General features: G+C 40.5%; 1 long non-coding RNA gene across 1 annotated transcript; it reads left to right on the top strand.

The window, feature by feature from the left end:
• The first annotated feature begins 2,662 nt into the window (after window positions 1–2,662).
• Window positions 2,663–26,127, top strand: LOC140133100 (uncharacterized). Its single transcript, XR_011855790.1, has 3 exons — window positions 2,663–3,229; window positions 17,536–17,600; window positions 25,745–26,127. It is a non-coding gene; the product is annotated as an uncharacterized lncRNA (long non-coding RNA).
• The last annotated feature ends 153 nt before the right edge of the window (window positions 26,128–26,280 follow it).

Genomic DNA, 26,280 nt, shown 5'->3' with positions numbered 1-26,280 from the left:
TGTGATAAGAAAAATGCAGATAAGCTACCTCCACATCGTCCATACGACTGCCCAATAGAACTGTTACCTGGTGCTAAAATACCTTTTGGTCGTATCTACTCCCTTTCTGAACCAGAACTGAAGGCATTAAAGGAATACCTGGATGAAAATTTGGAAAAAGGATTTATTCGGCCATCCACGTCTCCAGCTGGGGCACCATTGTTCTTTGTGGAGAAGAAAGATTCCACCTTAAGACCCTGCATTGATTATAGGGAACTTAACAATGTCACAGTTAAAAACCGATATCCTCTGCCTTTAATCCCAGAATTACTTGAAAGGCTTCGTGCAGCTAAAATATTTACCAAGCTCGATCTAAGAGGGGCATATAACCTTGTTCGAATCCGTCCAGGAGATGAATGGAAAACTGCTTTCAGGACACGTTATGGACACTTCGAATATCTTGTAATGTCCTTTGGGCTTTGTAATGCCCCAGCCACCTTCCAACACTTTATCAACGATGTTTTTAGAGACCTACTTGATCAATTTGTTATTGCTTACTTGGATGATATCTTAATATTCTCTGAAAATCTGGAGCAACACCGTAAACATGTCCGCGCTGTACTTCAACGACTTCGAGAACACTGCTTATATATCAAACTTGAGAAATGTGAATTTGAGCAGACAACCATTAAATTTCTGGGGTACATCATCTCACCAGAAGGTCTGAGTATGGATCCTGGCAAAGTCAAGGCTGTTGTTGATTGGCCAATTCCAAGGAATGAAAAAGAAGTTCAGAGATTCATTGGTTTTGCTAACTTTTACAGAAAATTCATCAGAAATTTTTCCAAGATCATTGCACCAATTACTGAACTCACAAAGAAAACAGTCCCCTTTTCTTGGACTCAAAAGGCCGATGATGCTTTCACACAATTAAAGACTCTCTTTATATCGGCACCAATATTAATTCATCCAAATCCAGACTTACCATTTACTGTTGAAGTTGATGCGTCTGATTCAGCAGTAGGAGCTATCCTGTCTCAGAGATCTGGAGATAAGATGTTGCTTCACCCCTGTGCTTATTTTTCTCGTCAAATGTCTTCAGCAGAAAGAAATTATGACATTGGAAATAAAGAACTTCTAGCAATCAAATGTGCATTTTCTGAGTGGAGACATCTATTGGAGGGATCTCCTAATCCTGTAACTGTATTTACTGATCATAGAAATCTGGAGTTTATCCGTGGGTCCAAAAGACTGTCCTCAAGACAAGCTAGATGGAGTTTATTCTTTTCTAGATTTAACTTCATTATTACTTACAGACCTGGATCAAAAAATGGTAAAGCTGATGCTTTATCCAGGATGTTCGCAGAGCCCACACAAGGAGATAAATGTGAAAGCACCATCTTACCTGAGAAGAACTTTGTTGGGGTTACACATTCTAAGGAGTTCCTGAATTTACTTAAGGATGGATATGCAAATGACGCAGTGCTAAGTCACCCTCCAAGGAATATTAACCTCTGCTTCACAAATGGATTCTGGAGAAAAGACCACCAGTTATACATACCAGAGAGTGCACGACTTGCTGTTTTAAGATTAGTTCATGATTCTAAGCTGGCTGGACATTTAGGCATCAAGAAAACTCGGGAACTTCTATCTCGTTCCTTTTGGTGGCCAACCTTTAGGAAAGATGTCAGGAAGTATGTTTCATCATGTTTAATTTGTGCTCAAAATAAAACTCCCCGTTCTTCTCCGTTAGGGTTGCTGCAACCACTTCCTGTACCCTCTCGTCCCTGGGGATCAATCTCTATGGATTTTGTGGTTGATCTACCTCCTTCCAAGGGAATGACCACCATCCTTGTTGTTGTCGACCGTCTTACAAAGATGGCCCATTTCATACCAGCTAAGGGAATACCTACTGCGGAACAAACTGCTGATCTTATGATTCGGGAAATATTCAGACTGCATGGAATCCCTGACAATGTGGTTTCTGATCGAGGTGTGCAATTTACCTCTAAATTTTGGAAAAGTTTTTGCTCTGCTCTAGGCATAGGAGTAAACTTGTCCTCTGCCTTTCATCCTCAATCAAATGGACAAACGGAAAGAACCAATCAAAGTCTTGAGCAATACCTTCGTTGCTTCATAACGTATCTTCAGGATGACTGGACTGATTATCTACCCACAGCTGAATTTGCATACAACAATTCTGAGCACAGTTCAACATTACAAAGTCCTTTTTATGCCAATACAGGGCTTCATCCAGTTTTCATTCCAGATTTACCAATTTCAACCACACTTCCAGCTGTAACCGAACGTCTAACTCTATTGCAGAAGGTTCAAGAAAAGATTGTTGAGAACTTGCATGATGCACAAAAACAATTTAAACAGGCTGCTGACAAACATCGAAAAACTACCCCTATTTTTCATGTGGGGGATAAAGTGTGGCTCTCTACAAAAAATTTAAAGCTGCAAGTTCCTTCTCCAAAACTTGGCCAGAAATATATTGGGCCATTTCAAATATCCGCTCAAATTAATGACGTCACCTTTCGATTTAAACTACCTGAATCTATGAAGGTCCATCCTGTCTTCCATTGTTCACTCTTTAAAGTTTATAATGAAAATACCTTTCCAGGTCGCGTTTTTCCTCCTCCACCACCAGTAACTGTGCAGGGTGAAGAAGAATATGTTGTTGAAAAGATCTTGGACTCGAGAATTCATCGAAATAAGCTTCAGTACCTAATCAAGTGGAAGGGATATGGCCCTGAGGAAAATTCTTGGGAACCAGTGGAAAATGTTCATGCTCCTAGACTTGCCAGAGAATTTCATCAAAGACACCCTGACAAACCAGACCCTAGGATGCCCAGAGGTCATCCTGGAAGAAGGGGAGTACTGTCAGGATCCGAACCCAGAACCTCTTGTATCCCAGGCAGTAGCTCTTCCCACTGAGCTACTGGCCTTCTGGACAGCTCCAGTTCTGAATCAGTTCCACAGTTTTGTTCCTTGATCCATGCCTTGATTACCTAATTGACCACAGCCTTGAACTGCCTATTTAGTGAAGCCTTGACACTCCCTCTTTGCCAGATTATTGTGCATCCAGCCATAGTCCAGCAACTCTCCTGAGCCTCCTGCAACTGCTCTGCTTATCTGTGTACCGAACCTGGACTGCTTGTCCACGCTTGCTTCAGCTACTCTATCTGCTGGATTGTCAGCCACTGGACTCCCACCTGCTTCCAGACCTTGGCGATTCCACATACAGGTGAGCAATCGTATTAATATCCTTACAGTATTAGGCCTGCACTGGGATAGAAAGGTATTCTGCTGCAGGGCCGCATCTGAAAATCTCGCCTCAGGCGGCAGAATGTGGGTCCCTGTAAAGGGCGGCGAAATTTGCTGCTCTAAAGTGGGCGATTCGGACGTCCGAATCGCCCACCAGCTAAATAAATCGCGCCTGTCTCTTTAAGACACAGGCGCGATTTATATGTGGAGCGACGCAGCGACTTTCTAGCAGCTGCGTCGCTCCGTTCTTAGCAGTGACACAGGCGTCATGACGTCATGCCGCCTGTGTCACTGTGCGGAGCAGCGGCTCTTCGGCGTGAAGACTGGAGCGGCGCGCCGAGGGAGCAGCTGCCTGAGGTGAGTATATATTTTATTATTTTTCATGTACTTTAATTAATTAAATGTGGCTAATAAGTGTGTGGGGAGGTGTCATGTTATACTGGGGGGGTAATGTATTTATTATTTGGGACTAGAAAATGTTTAATACTGGGGGGGGGGGGCGCTGTATATATCATATGGGGCCATAATTATTTTGTACTGGGGGGGGATGATGGTATGCTATATATATTATTTGGGGCTATAATTATTTTATACTAGGGGGGTTCTGTATATTTTATTTGGGGCTATAATTACTTTATACTAGGGGTGGTGGTGTATATATTATATGGGGCCATAATTATTTTATACTGGGGGGCATTCAGTATATATTATATGGGGCCATAATTATTTTATACTGGGGGGAGGATGCTATATATTTTATTTGGGGCTATAATTATTTTATACTGGGGGGCATTCAGTATATATTATATGGGGCTATAATTATTTTATACTAGGGGGGGTCCTGTATATTTTATTTGGGGCTATAATTGCTTTATAATGGGGGGGTGCTGTATATATTATATGGGGTCAGAATCATTTTATACTGGGGGGTGCTGTATATATTATATATCACTATATCACTAAGCTGGGGGGCTGTATATGGGGTACAGTAACTTACTAAGCTGGAAGGGCTGTATATGGGATATGGTATGTTACTAAGCTGGGGGGGTTGTATATGGGGTACAGTATATTACTAAGCTGGGGGGCTGTATATGGGATACATATATTACTAAGCTGGGGGGCTGTATATGGGATACTGTATATTACTAAGCTGGGGGGGGGGTGTATATGGGATACAGTATATTACTAAGCTGGGGGGCAGTATATAGGGTACAGTATATTACTTAGCTGCAGGGGCTGTATATGGGATACAGTATATTACTAAGCTGGGAGGGGACTGTATATGTGGGGCAAGATTTTATTTAAGCTGTAGGGGATCTGTATATGGGAGCTGTAAATAATTTAATTGGGGGGTGAATAAATATATGAGAGCAGGGCTATATAAAAATATATATATTCATTAGGGGGTGCTATATATTTGATCAGGGTTGCACTGTATGTAAAATCATGTAACATAATAACAGTGGGAGATATAATAGCTATAGGATACAATAGATTACTTTGCATCATGTAAACCAAATGTTGGGAGGTCTGTATTAATAAATTGGGGGTGTTGTATATTGATTGGTGCTTAGCATGCTATAATTCTAGTAGACTATATACACTCATCAGCCACTTTATTAGGTATACCTGTCCAACTGCTCGTTAACACTTAATTTCTAATCAGCCAATCACATGCCAGCAACTCAGTGCATTTAGGCATGTAGACATGGTCAAGACAATCTCCTGCATTTCAAACCGAGCATCAGTATGGGGAAGAAAGGTGATTTGAGTGCCTTTGAACGTGGCATGGTTGTTGGTGCCAGAAGGGCTGGTCTGAGTATTTCAGAAACTGCTGATCTGCTCGGATTTTCACGCACAACCATCTCTAGGGTTTACAGAGAATGGTAAAATGGAAAAACATCCAGTGAGCGGCAGTTCTGTGGGCGGAAATGCCTTGTTGATGCCAGAGGTCAGAGGAGAATGGGCAGACTGGTTCGAGCTGATAGAAAGGCAACAGTGACTCAAATCGCCACCCGTTACAACCAAGGTAGGCAGAAGAGCATCTCTGAATGCACAGTACATCGAACTTTGAGGCAGATGGGCTACAGCAGCAGAAGACCACACCAGGTGCCACTCCTTTCAGCTAAGAACAGGAAACTGAGGCTACAATTTGCACAAGCTCAGTAGAAGATTTGAAAAACGTTGCCTGGTCTGATGAGTCTCGATTTCTGCTGCAACATTCGGATGGTAGGGTCAGAATTTGGCGTCAACAACATGAAAGCATGGATCCATCCTGCCTTGTATCAACGGTTCAGGCTGGTGGTGCTGGAGTAATGGTGTGGGGAATATTTTTTTTTGGCACTCTTTGGGCCCCTTGGTACCAATTGAGCATCGTTGCAACGCCACAGCCTACCTGAGTATTGTTGCTGACCATGTCCATCCCTTTATGACCACAATGTACCACACATCTGATGGCTACTTTCAGCAGGATAATGCGCCATGTCATAAAGCTGGAATCATCTCAGACTGGTTTCTTGAACATGACAATGAGTTCACTGTACTCAAATGGCCTCCACAGTCACCAGATCTCAATCTAATAGAGCATCTTTGGGATGTGGTGGAACGGGAGATTCGCATCATGGATGTGCAGCCGACAAATCTGCGGCAACTGTGTGATGCCATCATGTCAATATGGACCAAAATCTCTGAGGAATGCTTCCAGCACCTTGTTGAATCTATGCCACGAAGAATTGAGGCAGTTCTGAAGGCAAAAGTGGGTCTAACCCGTTACTAGCATGGTGTACCTAATAAAGTGGCCGGTGAGTGTGTATATATATATATATATATATATATATATATATATAATGGAGAGAGCCACAGCACCTGGTACGATTCAGTTCCAAAAAGTCTTTATTGTAACATCATCCAAGCATAAATATTGCGACGTTTCGATTCCAGTTGAATCTTTCTCAAGCATAGGTATCATTACAAAGGTTAACACATATATAGACAAAAGTGATAGTGACATCATTTCCTGTGTAGCGTGATCATCCAATAAAATTCATTATCAGTGTTCAAGTTTACAATGTATATATCGCAGCAAAAATGTAAAATATATAATACATATCTGGTGCCCCGTAAACATATACATAATATACAATAAAGAGGAGAAGGTGCACTGACATAAACAAACACCTTCGTGTGTCTTGGCCCCACACATGTGTATTGTTAAGGTAATTGGCCCATCCTATCGTCAGAGGTCCGGGAGCTCTACCGCGCTTGTGTAATCATTGTCGTTGTCATGGTGATCAAGTAAACCAGTTGGATTCAGAGGGCTCCGTGGCTCAAACTCAGGCTCCGGTCATGTGACTGCTACTCCGGTCAAGTGATCCCTCCATAAGTATACTGAGATTACGCTAATGTGCTTAGTAAAAACACTGTCATAGATGAGTCTGTCCCTTCTTAAAAGCAAAGAGACATAGAATAATAAGAGGTAACTATGCATATAGCATTTAAAAATATAATTCATGGTTATTTGATAGCGGGATATTAAAAGGCAAGCCACTGGGGGTCATTTACTAAGGGCCTGATTCGCGTTTTCCCGACGTGTTACCCGAATATTTCCGTTTTGCGCCGATTGTACCTGAATTGCCCCGGGATTTTGGCGCACGCGATAGGATTGTGGCGCATCGGCGCCGGCTTGCGCGTGATGGAAATCAGGGGGCGTGGCCGAACGAAAACCCGACGTATTTGGAAAAACCGCCGCATTTAAAAACCGAAAAAGTGTAGCTTGGGAAGCGCTTACCTTCACCTGGTCCGAGGTGGTGCATTCCGGCGCGTTGAGATGATTTTCAGCGCAGCGGAGGAACTACCTTCATAAATCCCGGCCGGACCCGAATCCTGTGCAGAGAATGCGCCGCTGGATCGCGAATGGGCCGGGTAAGTAAATGTGCCCCATTGTGTCCATGTAGATCCAGACAAAGGAGTCTGGTGGGTCAAAAAAATTGAGAAATGGGAGAAAAAAGGTATTTGGAGGTACATACATTCATCTGAAACACACATCTTTTCATGATCTATGAGTTGTTATGCCTCTATTTTGGTACCAGGGGGGTGGCATGGAAAAGGTTAACAGAAGCCATAACTGGTAATGTCCAATCCCAGCACATGTCCCCATACGGTACTCCACACGGGCTAAATGGACCGAACGTGAATGGCACTACCTTCAGCTCATGCCAAAAGAATCCTGGCATATCAAATATGATGACAATTCAGGGAAAAGCATATACACTCCTCCAAGCTACAGAAAAACAGACCCATGAAGACATCCAAATGGACAAAGTGTTGTCGTACCTATTCATTATGGTAATCCCGGTCATGGAGCAAAAGATGAGTCTAATCGATAAGGACAGGTAAGTATGGGTGCAAAAGTGGATTAGGGCCATTTGTGCATATATCTGTGAAAAAAAGTAAAAATAATGATTATCCATATAGCCACTGCTTCTATACAATTAAAACAATCATAAAAGGTAAGTGTACAATGTCACTACATATGAACACTATTGGTAGAACATATATCATAAAACGGACAAGTGATGCGTAAGTATCCTAAAGGGGCAGTTAGATAATCCCTCCCATTTTAAATTCTCTGTTGAGCGCGGATAGTTCAAGAGTGTTAAAGTTCAAAAATCCTTTTTAATTTGAGTCGCTTTAACGTTCTTTCTCTATCCCCACCTCTACGATGTCTTTGTACCCCATCAATAATTCAAAATCTGAGTTGAGAAACATTGTGGTGGTGTTTGTGAAAATTATCTGGGAGGGGAAGGTCCATTTTTCCGGTTTGAATTGTGGATTTATGTTGATTTATACGTAAGCGGCACTCTTGGGTGGTCTCGCCAACGTATAAAAGGCCACATGGGCATTGAATTAAATAGATGATGTACATTGAAGAGCAGGTATAATATTGTTTGATATGATATTTTCTACCTGTTTGCGGATGATGAAAAGTATCCCCTTTTAGCATATTGTTACAGTTACAGCAGCCTAAACAAGGAAAGCAACTAGTTATTTCTGGCACTCTATCAACCCCTGTCTGTGTGTCAGCATGTACTAGACGGTCGCCCAAATTCTTAGGTCTTCTGTATGCCATAATCGGAGGGTTATGAAATTCAGTAATGCCAGGTAGTGAGTCACGAACTATTGACCAACTATCTCTAAGGATGTTTGCCACTTTTGTGCTTACTTGGCAGTAGGTTGACACAAAGGGAATTCTATTGGTACCTTCCGTGTTTTTATGGGTAGGTCGCAAGAGTGTTTCCCTATCATTGGCGCTGACTGTTTTTTGTACGTGTTAGTAACCGTTGGGGATAACCTCTTTTCTCAAATTTTACACACATCGCATTCAGTTGTGCGTCCACTTTATTACTTTTATTTTCATCTGCAACAATCATCCTAACCCATTGAAGTTGACTATATGGGAGGGAGTTGAGGATATTATTAGGATGGTTGCTACTGTATAGCAGGAGACTATTTTTATCCGTAGTTTTTGAATATAGATCAGTCAATAGTTGTCTACCACTGATACGAACCACAGTGTCAAGAAATTGTAAATGGTCTTTTGATTTGACCATAGTGAATTGTAATTCCGGAACGTGGAGATTGATTTCATGGGCAAAAGTTAGAAGGTCTTCCTCATCACCCTTCCAAAGAAAGAATGTCATCATATTGAAGGGATGTTTTGTATGTGGGGAGAGTGTGAGGTCAGTTGTGTTGTGAGGGGTATATATTATTTAGGAGCGCAGTGTTGTTATCCAGGAGACTTTATACCGTAAGTGACTGTGGTATTTTAAGGGACGCCGGGTAGAGATGTGCTGCACGGAGCTGAAGAAATCCGACTATGAATTCAGCAGTGATACGTCATGGATTGGAGAACCCGGAATAAAGTCCTCCTGATGGAAGAGATTGTCATCTATAAGGTACTAGATGTCACTTGTGCCTCTCAGATCCTGTAGTCAGTCACACAGTGTCAGTGCGCTGTCTGTAGGGTTTTTAATTGTTAGTAAAGTTTAAGGATTTACTTAACAGGAAGGGGACAGGAGTGGGGGGGGCAGCATTTTAATATTCGCCTCAGGCAGCAATATGCTAGAATCGGCCCTGTTCTGCTGTATAGTTAGAGCCGGACAGGCATAGTAATTTGTTTTATGTTTTGTTTGCTGCTGCATGTTTGGAAATAAACACACAGTTTGAACTTTGAATCCTGCTGTCTTGAAGGCTTTTTCATTGCCACTCCCAGGGTTTGAGCTAAACAGAACTAACCTACTACAACCTAATTTGTATTATTGACTGTGACAGGTGACAATCATCATCACAGTCAGCATGCCATTTGGTCTTTGCAATGATCCAGTGGTGTTCCAGGAAAGCAATTTTTCCATGATCTACCTGGATGATTTGACCATTCTTAAACAGTTGAGGGAGCATATACTTTGCTATGAGAAATATGGATCGGAGAGACTTACCTTGTCCTCTAATTCATGAAACATTTTGAGTCATATGAATTTTCTTTCTCATCAGTCTTGCATCTCCCTGAAATCACAAAGCATTATTTTATGTGGATGCTTCTTCTGTCAAAGCCAAATTGCCCACTCCAGTGGATAAAAATAAGAGACCCAGCATAATAATTTATGTGTCCCCTGTCCAAGTAAAGAACAGTCTTAACCAAAAAAGAATTGCTACCTGCAAGAGGAGTAAAGTACTCACCAGGAGCAGATATAGCTCAATGGTCACCCTGGTGTCTGTAAAACCTTGAACATAATGTTCTGTCATTTGTGGAGGCTTGCTCTACATAAGGATGTTCAAGAATTGTTACAGTTAGTTTCATTATCCCATATAACATGATTTTTTAACAATGTCCTGTCCGTCTAAATTCCATTTCTCCATTGATTCCAATTCTCTCATTGAAGAATATTTCATTGGATTTCTTTCACATTTACCATCATTCTCTGGATGATGGTATGGCCATAATAAGGTAGTATAGTTGGCCTATAATCTAGGCTGCCAGAAGAAGTTTTCACAAAACAGCCAAGCAATTGCTGTACTGTGCACAGGAGACCCATGCAACAAATAGGTCAACTCACCACAAAAACATGGCTGCCTAGATGTAAGTCACTTTAGCAAGTGCCATAAAAGCACACATTGGCGGTCACTATGGCCCATTTTACATATCTGTTAAGTTTTCAACCATACCAAGGTGCCATAGATAGGTTTCAGCCATGGCACCCTATCTCTGTATTTTTGCAGACCGTGCAGTTTATCTCCCAGAGATGCAGTTGGCCAGGAGGCAGCACAGAGCAAAGCTCTATGTCATTCACATACTCAGAGGCCTGTAACTAATGAGATACAAACCAATCAATAACAAGGTAGAAAAAGAGATTCTGCAGAAGTATAAACAGTATATTTATTTATTCAATTTAAATTCAATCCCTTCATCTTTATTGATTGGTTTCTCACATTTAATCTTGATAAGATACAGAACTGTATTTTTTGCTGTGTGACTAAGCAACATTGTGCTAGTAAGAAAATGTTCTACCTCATAATTGATTGATTCTCGTTTTATTCAGTTACCCAATAAACAGTTTGTTATGTATGTAAGATGCTAGGAGTACATAGGTTTATGAAATTGTCAGCTTTTTTGTTGTGAAACAGTGACATCTAGCAGAGAAACATAGATTAATATTTATACTTACAGTAAACAGCGGACATATACTACTACAGAATTCTCCATGAAAAAATAACATGGAAGAAAGGCTATGTTTATTCTGTGGTACTCTATTCTTTGGGAGCTGTGCCTACCAAAAATAGTTTAGCAAAAATTGAGCAATTGACAACGAAATGTCAATATATATATATATATATATATATATATATATATATATATATATATATATATATATATATATGTGAGATTAAATATAAGACATTTTTGATATATGATAAAATATACAATTTATTGAAATGAACACAAGTGATGTATAATATTTGTGATATATGATGTCCAAAAATTCGTTGTGGTATATATTACAACAAAAACAAATGCCTTACAATCTAGGGAAGCAACATGTCTTAATATGAATAACATCTGTTATGTTATTATTATCCATTATGAAGCCCTAGTCAATAGTTAATAACCTCTAAGAACCCACACCGGGTTCCTTAAGCACTCCTAAACAGATTCAGGGGTACTTTGAATTTTCTTTCTAGCCCCCATGGTTGTGCTTGATATCAGTCCCAGTATCTGACCATTGTAAATGTGTTCTGTCAGAGAGGAGGGGCTGAAGAAGGGTGTGTGTGTGTTATGCTATTGTTCTGTCATACTATCCAATCAGTGCAAACCAGGGCGGGATCAGATGTGGGCAATTCGGGCAGTCACATGACCCCCTCAATCGCCGACAGTAGATTTGGGTCTGGGCTCCCCGGGCCATACACAATACTCCTGCCCGAAAACAGTCTATAGCAGAGCGAGGGAACAATAAGTTCCTATCTCTGCCATAGACGATCAGAGCTTCAGCTGGATGGCAGCGCTTTGCTGCTGGCGTCGAAGCATCTGAAGTCACAGTGCCGCGATGTCACAGCGCAGCAATGTCACAGCGCCTGCAGCAGGGTGTCACCATCTTGTTGAACCTCAGATATACAATGGAAGGTGAGTACAATTTTATTATTTTACCTAGGACTTTATAGTATACTACACTATATAGTTATAATAGTTATAGTTATAATAGGAGTCTCTATATAGTTAGTTTTTATAGGGAATGTATATAGTTATTATAGGAGGGGGTGTATATAGTTATTATAGGAGGGGGTTATACAGTTATTATAGGAGGGGTTATATAGTTATTATAGGGGTGGCTGTATGTAGTTATTATAGGGGGTTGTATATAGTTAGCGGGTTCTGTATTTAGTTATTATAGGGGGACTCTATTTAGTTATTATGGGGTGTGTATATATAGTTATTATAGGGGGACTGTATATACAGCACAAAAAAGCAAACGACATGTAAATGCAAAATTTTACAAAACTGCAAACAACATGTAAAAGAAACGGAAATTCCACAGAACACCACAAAACGCAATGCAAACGTCACTAAAACACATTGGGGCAGATTTACTTACCCAATCCGTTCGCAATCCAGCGGCACATTCTCTGCGGTGGATTCGGGTCCGGCCGGGATTCACTAAGGCAGTTCCTCCGCCGTCCACCAGGTGGCGTTGCTGCGCTGAAAAGCAAGTTCAACGGGCCGGACCAAGTGAAGGTAAGCGCGTCCCAAGCGACACTTTTATTGTTTTAAATGCGGTGGTTTTTCCGAATCCGTCGGGTTTTCACTCGGCCACGCCCCCGATTTCCGTTGCGTGCATGCCGGCGCCGATGCGACACAATCCGATCGCATGCGCCAAAAACCCGGGGCAATACAGGGAAAATCGGCGCAAATCGGAAATATTCGGGTAACACGTGGGGAAAACGTGAATCGGGCCCTTAGTAAATGACCCCCATTGTCTAAATGCAACACATCACAAGGACGCAAAAGTAATGTATATGCCACAAAGACATGTACACGCAATGCAAATGCCAGAAAAAAGAAAACATTATCTAAACACAACACAATTGCCACAAGAATGCAAACACCTTGCAAATTCAATGCAAATGGCACAAAAAACAAACCTATGTAAACGCAATGCAAATGCTATGAAATGCAAGCATCATGAAAATGTAATAAGAACACAACGTCAACATCACAAAAACACAAATGCCATAAGAGCCACAAAACCGAAATGCTGCACAAATGCCACAAAAACAAAAAGCTGCGCAAATGCCATAAAAATTAAACCATGTGCAAACGCCACAAAAATGCAAACACAACACAAACACCACAAAAATGCAAATGTCACAAAAATTCTAGCTCTCTGCAAATGCCACTAAAGCGCAAACATGACAAAAGTCTAAGCGCACACAAACAGGACAAAAACATAAATGTCATGCAGGCACCACAAAACCGTTAATAAAGCACAAATGCCACAAAGCGTAAATGGCACACGAGTGCCACCACATCATAAATGTCACAAAAGCGCCACACAAGCGCAACAAAAGCGCAAGCATTATGCAGATGCCACAAAAGCAGAAATAGCATAAAAAGTAAGCATCTTGCAAATGCCACAAAAGCGCTAATGCCGTAAAAGCATAAATGCCACGCAAATGCTACTAAAGCGTAAACACTGCAGAAACACCACCAAAGAGGTAACATAATAAATGTTTATGTTAAAAAGTCCATCAATGGTCAAATAACTAAATATACATGATAAATAGATTACAGTGAGCCTGTATATAGGTATAAAAGGTATAGTCCTCTGAACGAGTCAAGGTATTTGCTTAAAAATAAGTATTTTCTACATTACCCAAGGAAAACAGAGGACAATAGACAACCCCTAGTTAAAGACGGACCTCTATGCCCCCTGTGACTTCTGGTGAAGCTCTCTGAATGCTTCGTTATAGTACTAGACTGCAATGATCAGCTGTAAGATGTCTGTAATGAAGCTTTATTAACCCCTTAACGCTCAGCGTCCGATATATCGGACGCTGAGCTCAGTGACTTGGCGCTCAGCGTCCGATATATCGGACGCTGAGCCGATGCCGGTTCAGCTCAAGATTTGAGCCGAACCGGCATCGGGAAACACGGGGTGCCGGCTGTGACTGATAGCCGACACCCCAGTGTAACACCCGCGATCGGAGTTGTCTCTGATCGCGGGTGATTAACCTGTTAAATGCCGCGGTCATCGCGACCGCGGCATCTAACATGCATATGGGGTGTCTTACCCCCACGATCGGCCCCCCCGAATCATTTTCGGGGGGCACCGATCACTGCTACGGTATCACTGGGGTCCGATCTGGACCCCAGTGTTACCTGCAGGAACTGCCAGTAAGATGGCGTCTGTGACGTCATCTTACTGGCAGAGTGCCACCCTATGCAAGTGCATAGGCTGACACTGATAATGCCCTGCAATACATAAGTATTGCAGGGTATTATTATGAACAAGCAATCAGATGATTGCTTGTTCATTTCCCATGGTGGAAAAAGTGAAAAAGTAAAAAAAAAAATTATTCAATAAAAAAATAAAGTAATAAATCACCAAAAATGCCCAAAAGCCCCAAAACATATAAAGAGACATATAACTAAAAAAAAAGTCTAAATCATAACACAAACCCCACATATATAGTATCACCGCATCCGTAACAACCCGTAGAATAAAAATAAATAATTATTGAACCCGCACGATGAACGCCGTAAAAGAAAACTGTTATAAACCCTGCAAAAATTATGATTTTTACCTATTTAATCCCACAAAAAATGCTATAAAAAGTGATCAAAAAAACATATGTACTCTAGAATGATACTGGTGCAAAGTACAACGTGTCCCGCAAAAAACAAGCCATCAACCAGCTCGGTAGCCAAAAACGCAACAAAGTTATGCCACTTGGAAGATGGCAATACAAAAATGATATCTTTTTCCCCACAATAGGGTTTTATTTTACAAATTTAGTAAAATGCAAGAAAATATATTCGTGTCTGGTATCCCCGTAATCGTATTGACCCATAGAATGAAGATAATATGATTATTAGTCTATACGGTGAACACCACAAAAAAAAAAGTAAAAAAAACAGTAGAGAATTGATGCTTTTCTACTCCTGCTCTCAAAAAGAAGTTCCTAAATTTTCAACAATAGGTGATACCAACCCCAAAATGGTAACATTGGAAAAAGCATCTCATCCCGCAAAAAAAATGCCGTCACATGACCCTAATAGCGCAAAAGCGAAAATTTTACAGCCTTCAAAAGAGGCCAATGAGGAAAGTAAAATCCTGGCAGCTGCAGGGTGCTCCTTCCCTTCTGCGCCTCACTGTGCGCCCATAAAACAAGTAAAGGCCACATGTGGGGGGTCTCTGCACTCGGGAGAAATTGTAGAACAAATTGTATGGTGGGTTTTGTATTTTTATCTTTTGGAAATGTGTAAATTTTAGGGCTAAATGAACGTATAACCGGCACAATTTGACTATTCTAAATTTCGCCTCCATTTTGATGTAATTACTATGAAGATCTCAAGGGGTTAACAATCTTCGTAAAATCTGTTTCTGATAGCTTGAGGGGTGCAGATTTGAAATTGGGTTGGTTATATGGGGGGTTTTGATGCTAAATATGTAAATTTTCATTCAAAACTGTATTTATCCCCAAAATAGTCAATTCTGAAAATCCGGAAAAGCGCTATTCGATTTGTAAGCCGCGTGACATCAAAATAAATTATCCAGACATTTCAAAAATAGTGAAAATGTAAAGTAGACAAATGGGAAATGTTATTCTGCAAGTTATTTAGGTGGTAAATCTATCTGCCTGAAAACGCAATGATTTCAAATTTCAAAAAGGGCAAATTTTTCAGAAAATTCATCATATTATCTTTTTTTTTGTAAATAAACGCAAAACTTATCAGCCAAAATTTACCACTAAAATGAAGTACAACATGTGGGGAAAAAACACTCTCAGAATCACTTTGATAAGTAACAGTGTTCAAAAGTTATAACCATATAAAGCGACGCATGTCGGAATCCAAAAAATGGGACTGAGCCTTAAGCTGTAAAATGGCTGTGTCCTTAAGGGGTTAATAATATTTGGTCCAATTACAGCAAAACATTTTGAAACTCCAATTGTCACTGGGGCAAAAAAAAATATAGTAAAAGGATTGATGAATCCAGCACTCATTGTAGATATGTTAAAATTGCGTATTATTTATTTAATTTATTTTTTGCAAATACAAAAAACAAAAAAGCTGTGATGAAAAATGAGCTGAAATGCTCCCTGGTAAAAAATGTAGAGACAGCAGACCTACGTATTTTGAACAAATACTGGCATGTCGCCCTTAGTCATGGTTTATCTGCCCATAGACACAACACAAAAAAAAAGTGTGGTAACAAACAGGTGAATGAAGACATGCGCAGAAGAGGAAAGGTGAGTGGCTATTTTACATATGGGAATCGGGGACAGTGCACAAATTGAGCATATGTTGTTTAATAGAAGTAGAGTGTGTCCGATCTGTTATTTAAACCGTATGTATAGCAGGTATCTAATTTGAGTACAGGTAGCTAAATATACTATGTAGCTGGAGTTGCAGTTTATCATTGTATAAATATCCAAGATTCAAAACAGGGAAGAAGCACTCCGTGAAAAAATCAGTGTTTTATTTCGCCAGTGGGCAGGTGCAACGTTTCAGCTGTCTCAATGCAGCCATTTTCAAGCATAGTATAAATATTATATTTATAATAAGATACAAATTGTTTTGTGGGAATCATGTATTTACACATGTTACATCTGTTGCCTCCACATGGATAAGACCCTTTAGTGGATAGCCATGTGGGGGAATGTTTGGATTTTTTGTTTTCATAAACTGATGGAGATAAACTACCTCCTATTGTTGTAGCCTTGCGTTCTACAAATCGCCATCCATTTTTTATTATAGTGTAAGACTTATCATCTGCTGTAAGTACAGGTAAGTATTTTTTGATTATTTTAGTAATATCATGATAGTCCTTACTGTATGGTATGGAAAATACTATTTGATCTATATTACTTTTATTATTTTTATTATGTGTTCTTTTTGATTCATATATTAAAGATTATCTGTGATGAGCACATGATCTATATATCTTCCATACCATATAATATGGTCCTTGAACGGGTTGTCCACCCTGTACAGGGAGCACAACTCCCACATAGACATATAAATGTTAGCCTAGGAGGGTGAAAAACATGAGCCCATAGGGCATCCCTGAGTTTGGAAATAAAACTCCTTGTTGAAAGAAAAATAGTTATTGTTAAGCAGGAAATCTGTAACAATTATGTAATTCATAAGTTCTGGTGAATAATTAGTATATTTATTCATAGCTTGTTCTGATGCTATCAATCCCTTATTATGAGGTATACAGGTATAAAGTGATGTAATATCACAGGTAAGTCAGGTAAAATTATCTGACCAACCCATGGCAGACATAACTTGTAATACAGTTTTTGAGTCTTGGAGGAAACCTGGCATTTTACGCACTATTGTTTGAAGTAACCTGTCCACCCAAGAACTAATACGTTCTGTTATAGAATCTATACCAGATATAATTGGGCATAGGGGGGAAGAAAAATGCCTTTATGGATTTTTGGGGTTGCATGAAAAATGGGTACTTTTGGGTATCTAGGTATTAAAAAATCTGTTTCCTTTTCTTTAAGGATACCCAAAGATATAATTGGACTTTGGATATCGCATATCAAGAAGTGACTTATATGCTGAACAGGTGAGCTGGAGATCTATTTATGAACTATTCTTACCCAAAAAATAAATGTGTCTTGATCTACAATGATAAAATATACAGTTTCAACTTACATACAAATTCAACTTAAGAACAAACCTATATACACACCACCGGTGGACACCACCTGACATGTGTTTTGCCATGCTTTATCAGGGGTATGTGTGTAAGTAAGTGTCCCTTACGCACTGTTATTCCTATGGGTAATGTGAAATACTTGTTTTTAAGAAAATCCCTTGACTAGTTCTGAGGACTATACCATCCATACCCCCTATACAGGTTACTGTTTTTTATTTATCATGTATATTAAGTTGTTTGACCATTGGCTTTTTCTGTGTATGTTGTCTTTTTAAATGGATCTGTTTTAATTGATCTAATTAAGCATTATTTTATGCTTTGTACATTTTGTTTTTTGTTTCCTGTTTTTGTGCTGTTTTGATTTTTGGGAACAATCAATTTAATCTAGTGGAGGTACATTGGGGCAGATTTATCAAGTTTCTGAAAGTCAGAATATTTCCAATTGCCCATGGCAACCAATCACAGCTCCCCTTTAAAATATTCATGAGCACTGGTGAAATAAAAGCTGAGCTGTGATTGGTTGCCATGGGCAACTGGAAATATTCTGACTTTCAGACTGCTTGATAAATCTGCCCCATTGTGTCCAAGCCCCCTATTACTTATATTGGTGTTCACTCATCTCTAGTTGCAAAAGTTATAATAATGAAATTTTATTTGTGATTGAATAAACCTTCACATTTTCACTTGCATATATTATTCCGCCTCTTAGCTACAAGCTCCACACTCGCCTTTGTGGCTGTGTCCAAGATATGTAAGCTATGGTCTCATTGGTCAGCACCACGTGCTTGTGATGGTGTTACAGGAGGATGGTTTGGCTCCTCCATTTTGCTGATTGTAGTTCTTTTCAGAGCTGGAAATTATCTGGAGCAGAATTATGTTTAAAAAAAAAACTAATCTGAGAAATTGATGCAAAATAAGGAGTGGAAAAATCTACAGTTTGGTACATCCCGAGAAAGAAAGCACTGTTAAACTCATTAATGAAAAAGACCTGGGTGCCCAAAGAAGATAACAGTGGGAATTTATTGCAGAATAAATTCCATGGTGAAGAGAGGCCCCTTCACAACAGCCAACCAACCACGGTGGAAACCACTCATAAGCCTTCAGAATAAAAAGGCTAGATTGGATTTTGCTAAATAACATCTAAAAATGAACAGGGAAAACAGTGATAAACCGGCACACACGATAGACTTCACATGGGTACGATGCCAATGCTTTTCTCCTTTATTGGTTAAAACGCCATATACATGAGGATACAGGTAGGTTACCTGTAGACAGGTCTAAAAATGAACATCCTTTGAACAGTTGAAACCAAGATTAACCTCTAACAAAATTATAAATAGAAAAACGGATAGTGAATGCGTGTGGCAGCTCATGATTCAAAGCATACAGCATCACCTGTAAAACACTGTGAATAAAACCCTGATGAAGCCTACAAGCTAGACGATACGTGTGGGGAGTTTTTCTGTGTTGGACGATTACTGGTAATACCTTCTATGTACTATCTTCTATAGCAAGACTGTTGCCCATGTGTTGCTCCATCCATATGTGTATCACTGTATTTGTGTTGGGTTAACTTTAGTGTAATCTTTGATACTGTTTGGCATTCATCCTGGCATAATACTTATGATTTAAAAACTTAAAAGTCTTTTCCCCTCACACATTTGAAACTCATATACCTCTAGTTATGTTTTTGTATATGGAGCTCACATTTCATATTGGCTTTTCATGTTGTACACTCATCCATACACAGTGGGTATTTTTACCAGGATCTGTGTTTTTAATAGTTTTTTCTATTTTTTGTTTGCTCAATAAAATTATTTGATTACATGCACGCATCCTCTTTTCTAGTTTCTCTTGGACATGTATTGTGTCACGGGTGCCCCCTGTGACCCATATCCCGAGTCACAGGCGCACCTGTGTATCTCTGTATGCCCCAGGCCTTAACTCATCTGTCCTAGCTCCAGCGGTGGCCAGCTGCCTGCCCTGATATATTCCAGCCCCTTCCTATGTCCCCAGATCTTTGTGCTTCCATGCCTGAGAGAAAGCTGTATTCCAATTGCCCTCTGCAATTATCCTGATTTCCTGTTGTGACGTTGATTCCATTCCTGACTCCGATTCCGTGCTGCCTGTCTCGACCTACTGCTACGTCCCCGACTCTGATCCTGTGCTGCCTGTCTTGACCTCCTGCCTGTCCCCGACCACGAGTTTGCCTTACATTTCTGTACTACGCCTTGTCTGCTACCGCGGGCAAAGTCACGCCTGTAGAACGACCTGGTGGTTCCATATCACAACAAGTCTAACCTGCTTTGCGGTGAGCTCTGCTGAAAACCAGGTACCACTTAGACTCCGGTCCCAGGTACCGGCTTACATCATCGACCGCGTTGGTACAGTGGATTGCCTATCACAGATCCTGACATATGGCACTCTAAAACTGTAAACTGCAATCACAAAATTATGATGAAATCACAAGGGGAACTTTTTTTCTTGAGCACACAGACCTATGTAAGGTGGCATTTTTTGCGGGCCAAGATGACATTTTAACATATGTCAATTTGGGACCTATTTGACATTTACTTGACAATTTCTTTATTCATATATTTATGGGTGTAAAAATAGCAAAAAATTTCAATATTTGGGCAATATTTTGCATTACAGTGTTTTTACGGCATGGGAATAATCTTTACAGGCATTTACTGTTTATTTATTTATTTTTAATTTATTTTATTTTTTTCCTTCAATATACAAAAGATAAAAACATACATATCTAGAGTTCACATATAATACAACTCTTTTGCAAAGCTTAGCAACATAGTTTTTTTCACCCAACCCATACCCACCCTTGCCCACCCGTTAGAGAGCAGAAAGTAAGGGGGAAGAAGAGGGGAAAAAAAAAGGGGGACCACAAGATTATCCTTTGTATCTCTTATCAACTCTCCGCAGCTTGCCAGAGTTGCTCCAGTGACGCCCCAGACTCCGCAGCTTGCCACGGCTGTTCAAGTGGCGCCCCAGACTCCGCAGCTTCCCACTGCTGCTCCGGCCTCCCTTGAGGCCACTCCGATGTGCCTAGAGCCGACCCAGCCTGCGGCTTCCCAAGTCTTCCCGGTGCCTTCTCTCCTCCTAAGGTGTCTCATCACCAAGAAGAATTGGAGGAGGTGAAGAAAGAAGAACAGCCGGCTGAAGAAGAAGAGAAGAGGGGCCCTAAGGGGGGGGGGGGGTACTCTCATGGTTACAACCGCAACCCATCGGGATTGAGGGTGTACCCGTGCCTGCTGCCGCGGTCCCCACTCCCACAGCCCTCACTTACCTCTCCTGGCTCCAGCCTGCACTCTGGCTTCCAGCATGTAGGTCCGCATGCTTCTTCTCCTGAAGTTGTGCGCTCCCGCCACTAGGGGGGGGCGCACGCGGACTTCTCTCAGCCTTAAAGGGCCAGCGTCCTCCTTATTGGCTCTGGCATTTCTGGTTAGGCTACATAGCCTGGCGACTCCCAGCATCCCCTGCCGGATCTTCAGCTCATTCTTCTCATGAGAAAGCCTTTCTGAGCGTTTCCAGAAGCCTCTGAGTTTACATGTTTCCTGGTGTTCCCTTGTTTCCATGTGTCCCGTGGTCCTGTCTTCCTGCCTGCCTTCCCATGGTCCTGCCTTCCCGTGGTCCTGCCTTCCTGCCTGCCTTCCCGTCGTCCTGTCTTCCTGCCTGCCTTCCCGTCGTCCTGCCTTCCCATGGTCCTGCCTTCCTGCCTGCCTTCCCATGGTCCTGCCTTCCTGCCTGCCTGCCTTCCCGGGGTCCTGCCTTCCTGCCTGCCTTCCTGTGGTCCTGCCTTCCTGCCTGCCTTCCCGTGGTCCTGCCTTCCTGCCTGCCTTCCCGTGGTCCAGCCTCTCCGTGGTCCTGCCTTCCCATGGTCCTGCCTACCTTCCCGTGGTCCTGCCTGCCTGCCCTCCCATGGTCCTGCCTGCCTGCCTTCCCGTAGTCCTGCCTGCCTTCCTTCCCGTAGTCCTGCCTGCCTGCCTTCCCGTAGTCCTGCCTGCCTGCCTTCCCGTGGTCCCCGTGTCCCTATTTTGGCTGCCACCGTGGGCCTAGTCGCACCCGCGGAGCGACCTGGTGACTCCCCGCCACAGCAAGACCATCCCGCTTTGCGGTGTGCTCTGGCGAAGACCAGGAGTTAACTTAGACTCCGCTCCCGGGTGTGGCTAAGGTTGTTATCTCCCGCGGTGGTCCAGGGAGTCCACTTATTTAGTCCTAAGGGACTATTCCCCTGAGACTGTGACACAAATGTCCAAAACTTGACTTTTACACCATTTTACATGACATAAAAAATGTTAGAAAAAGTGATCAAAATATTGCACAGTCTTCAGAATGATAGCTATAAAAACATTGGCTCATTTCACAAATAATGAATAAAATTTTTTTTCGGACACATTCCTTTCATTTTTGAAAATGTATTAAAATGCAATAAAACTTCTATAAATTTGGTAGCACTTTGATCGTACCCAACCAAAGAATAAAGCAGAGGTGTTATTTGGAGCACCTGGTGAAAGTCGTAAGAACTGAGTCCATAAGAACATAACGCACATGCGTTTTTTCTTTTCAATTTTTCCACATTTCAAGTTTTTTTTCCAGCTTCCCAGTACACGTCATGGTTTAATAACAGCACAAAAAAAGCCCTCACACACCTCTGTCCACAGAGGGATGAAAAAGTTATGGATTTTGGAAGATGGAGAGCAAGAATTGAGCAACAAAAAACCTTGCATCTTTAAGGGGTTAAAGGCATTTATTCATTTTATTTATTTAATAAGATTCAATGGATTAAGAAACAGAGACATAAAGAAGAGCCCACGGACCTTCTTGTTTTCTTTTTTTTTTCAAGGAATACAGCCACAGGGGCTGATGGGCTCCCCTTTGAAATATACAGAATATGTGTTGAGACAGTGCTCCTAATTTTTTAGGAGTATTTAATAAATTTTTACAAGAAGAGATGCTATCAGATTCTATGAGAGAGGCACGACGTGGAAGCATATTGTTCAATATCTCTCTGAAATACTGATATCAAACTCTATGGGGCAGATTTACTTACCCGGTCCATTCGCGATCCAGCAGCGCGTTCTCTGCGGTGGATTCGGGTCTTCCGGCGATTCACTAAGGCAGTTCCTCCGACATCCACCAGGTGTCGCTGCTGTACTGAAGTCCGCCGAGGTCCGCCGGAGTTCACGATCCATTGCTGGGTGCAGGTAAGCTCGTGCCCAGCAACACTTTTTTTTTTTAAATGCAATTCAGGGAAAAAATTCGAGTAACACGCCGTAAAAACACGATTCGGGCCCTTAGTAAATGACCCCCTATGAGAAGGTTTTGACTATAAGATTAAGATCAATAATGATGAACTGATTCATCCAGATCAAGCAGGGTTTATACCAGATAGGTATGCGTCCAATAATTTGAGATGGGTGCTTGCGGGTGGAGACCCGTTCTATCCTGTCAATAGATACTGCTAAAGCATTTGACAGGGTGGAGTGGATCTTCCCCTGGGAAGTGTTGAGGAAAGTTGGAACTGGGGAAAAGTTTATTAAAAGTATATACATGTAGAAATAAGGGGCACTCCCAATAACATTCTAGTTGGAATGGTTCACCTCCTTCTTTTTAAGCCTTTTTTATTGGAGGACTGACAACGTGTTCTTATATGTGGTGGTGCTCATACCCATAACAGCAACAGGTATACAGTTGATTGTCCATGTGAAATTTAGAAGAAAAGAAAGGCACTACGTTTTCTTAAAATTCTGAAGCGTTGACAGTAACGAGAAACGACTTGTCCCTGGAACGCTCCTTAGCATGATGTTCTCCTCTCCCTGTGTATGCCATTTTTAAAGATGTACGAATAAACTAAGAATTTTAAGAAAACATGGTGAGTGCCTACCTTTCTTTTCTTCTAAATTTTACATGGTTTATTAAAAGTATACTATTATTATATGCAGACCCACGCGCCAGAATTACAGTTGGCCAGGTATTAACTGAGAGTTTTAGGATCACAAGAGGCAACAGACTGGGATACCCCTAACTCCAATTCTTTTTGCATTGTTTTTGGAGCCCTTCACAACTAACTGTAGAAAGAATATGGATATCGAAGGATGTGGATGTAAGGGGATAGATGACAAATTAATGCTATATGTGGATGATTTGCTTTTTACGATTAATCAAAGTAATCAGTTCCAGCAGTTATGCAGATGTTAATAGAATGTGGGTCCCTCTCTGGACTATAAGTAAGCTGCAATAAATCGACACTCTTATTATTAGATAATTTCAACTTTACAAACATTGGGGGGTCTGAGAGTTATGAGAAGAGATGCGAAGATTGAATATCTTGGTATTATAATATACACTGATACGAATGTCTTTACAGAAAATAATCTTGTACCATTGATTCAACGTATCTGGAAGATCTTTCTCCAAAATCTATTCTTATCTAATAGTATGCTGGAATAGGTGCAGCTTGGTAGTAAGTAAAGTGGATGAGGGATATTAGTGTGTTGAAATAAAATCAATGGTTAAATATCTTTCACACATTGAAAATATGTCAGTTACAGAACCATATAAAATAATGCAATTGAAAAAAATTTACAAATTATATTACTCCCCTAAAATGATTAATTATTTCAAATAATCTAAGTGTGTCTAGTGTCTTAAATTTGAGCAACGCAATGTTGACTTTCTACATATGGTATGGAACTGTAGGGAGGTGATCAAATTCTGGGAATTAATTCATGCTTAAATGTGTAATTGTTTGGGCATTGATATCCCCAGTACCCCAGAGGTGTTGGTATTAGATAGTACAGGAGAAATAAAGTGCTCTAATTGTGAAAAACATTGGATCTCAATAGTGTTACATGTGGCAAGTAGTTGGGTAGAAAGCCTATTGATCTCCATCGATAAATGAATGGACAATTAGAATAAATTTTTTTGAAAGACTCAAATGTATTGGAATATAAATAGAAGAAAGACAAACTTAATCTCATATATTTCTTCCCCCCTTTTTTTTTTACTTTTTATCATCCTGACTGAAGAAGGGGGAGGGTTGAGGGGGGAGGAGAGCAAGGGTGGTGGGGAATCGTACTGGTAATATGATATGGTGTTTAAGATGTAACAATTTGTATGTAATATTTATGAGATTCTACAAAGAAAATGGACAATTTTAATAAAATGATAATAAAAAAGAGGGGAGCACAAGGACAGCCACAGGAGCAACAGAGCCTCATTATCATAATTTATAATAGTTTTTTTTCAGCAAAACCACTCAGGGAATAAACAAGATAAGTTTCAGCATCAGTGTAGCTACAGCATTCTCAAGGTATGTTTGGTTCAAAATGCTGAACAGAAAATGGTAGATTTCCTTTAAGGCTACATTCACACAGACGTATGAAAACGGACGTATCCGTACCGTACCGTACCGTTTTTTTACGGATTACATACGGCCACATTCATTTCAATGGACAATACGTCTGATCATTTATATTGGCGTTGTTAACTCCGTTCCGTACCGTACCGTATACTAGCCGTATAAAAATATAGAGCATGTCCTATTTTCTCCCGTATTTCAGTTCCGTATGCCCTAGAAGTCTATGGGGATGTATAAAATACGGTTACATACGTGGTGCATACGGATGAAAAATGTCACGTATATACGGCCCGTAAATACGGGACTGGAGAAATCATACGGTCGCGTGAATGTAGCCTTAGACTGCCCCCTTTAGGACCTTTCATCCCCTCAGCTAGCCGACTCCCTAAGGCTAAAGTACCTTAGGGGGTCTAAAAGTAGTTTAAGAAATTAAAGTTGAATAAATGAAAAAAACAGTCCCTTTCCCTAGGGGGTCTAAAAGTAGTTTAAGAAATTAAAGTTGAATAAATGAAAAAAACAGTCCCTTTCCCCTACAACTGAAAAAAATAAATAAAATCATAAACATGTTAGATGTCGCCGAGTCCCAAAAGTCTTGAAATATAAATACTGTTATTTCTGAAAATGGAAAATAGTGGCAAAATGTTTTAAACACAACTTTTTCAATGTTTTGCAGCACAAAAAAAATTCTGAAAAAGTGAGGAAAAAGTCATAAAGTACAATGAAAATGTCAGCTTATCCCTCAAAAATTATACCCTACACAGTTCTGTTCCACAAAGTATGAAAAAGTCAGAAGATGGCGAAATGAAGACCTTTTTTATTTACATGTTTTTTAAATGTATTACATGATCATATCAACCCAAAGAAGAAAGGAGTTGCATCATTTGGAGCACACAGTGAAAGGTGTTAAAATGGAGCCTACAAGAAAATGGAGCAAAGGCACTTTTTTTACCAATTTCACTGCGTTTAGATTTTTTTTCTGCTTCCCAGTACATTACATAGAATAATAAATCCTGTATCTATGAAGTACAATTTGTTATGAAGAAAACAAGCCCCCACACAGCTCTAAATGCAAAAATAAAAAAAATTATGTTGTTATATTATTAAAGTTATTATTAGATGGTTGAAAGTGGGGAGTCAAAAAAGAAAATGCAAAAACAAATCATTGTTTAGAGGCTAAGTAATAAAAATAACTGATCTTTATGAATTAAT

This window comes from Engystomops pustulosus, chromosome 5 (genome assembly GCF_040894005.1).
Source record: "Engystomops pustulosus chromosome 5, aEngPut4.maternal, whole genome shotgun sequence".
Classification (NCBI taxonomy): domain Eukaryota; kingdom Metazoa; phylum Chordata; class Amphibia; order Anura; family Leptodactylidae; genus Engystomops; species Engystomops pustulosus.
The sequence above is the reverse complement of the archived record's forward strand: the minus strand, read 5'-3'. Positions and strand labels throughout refer to the sequence as shown.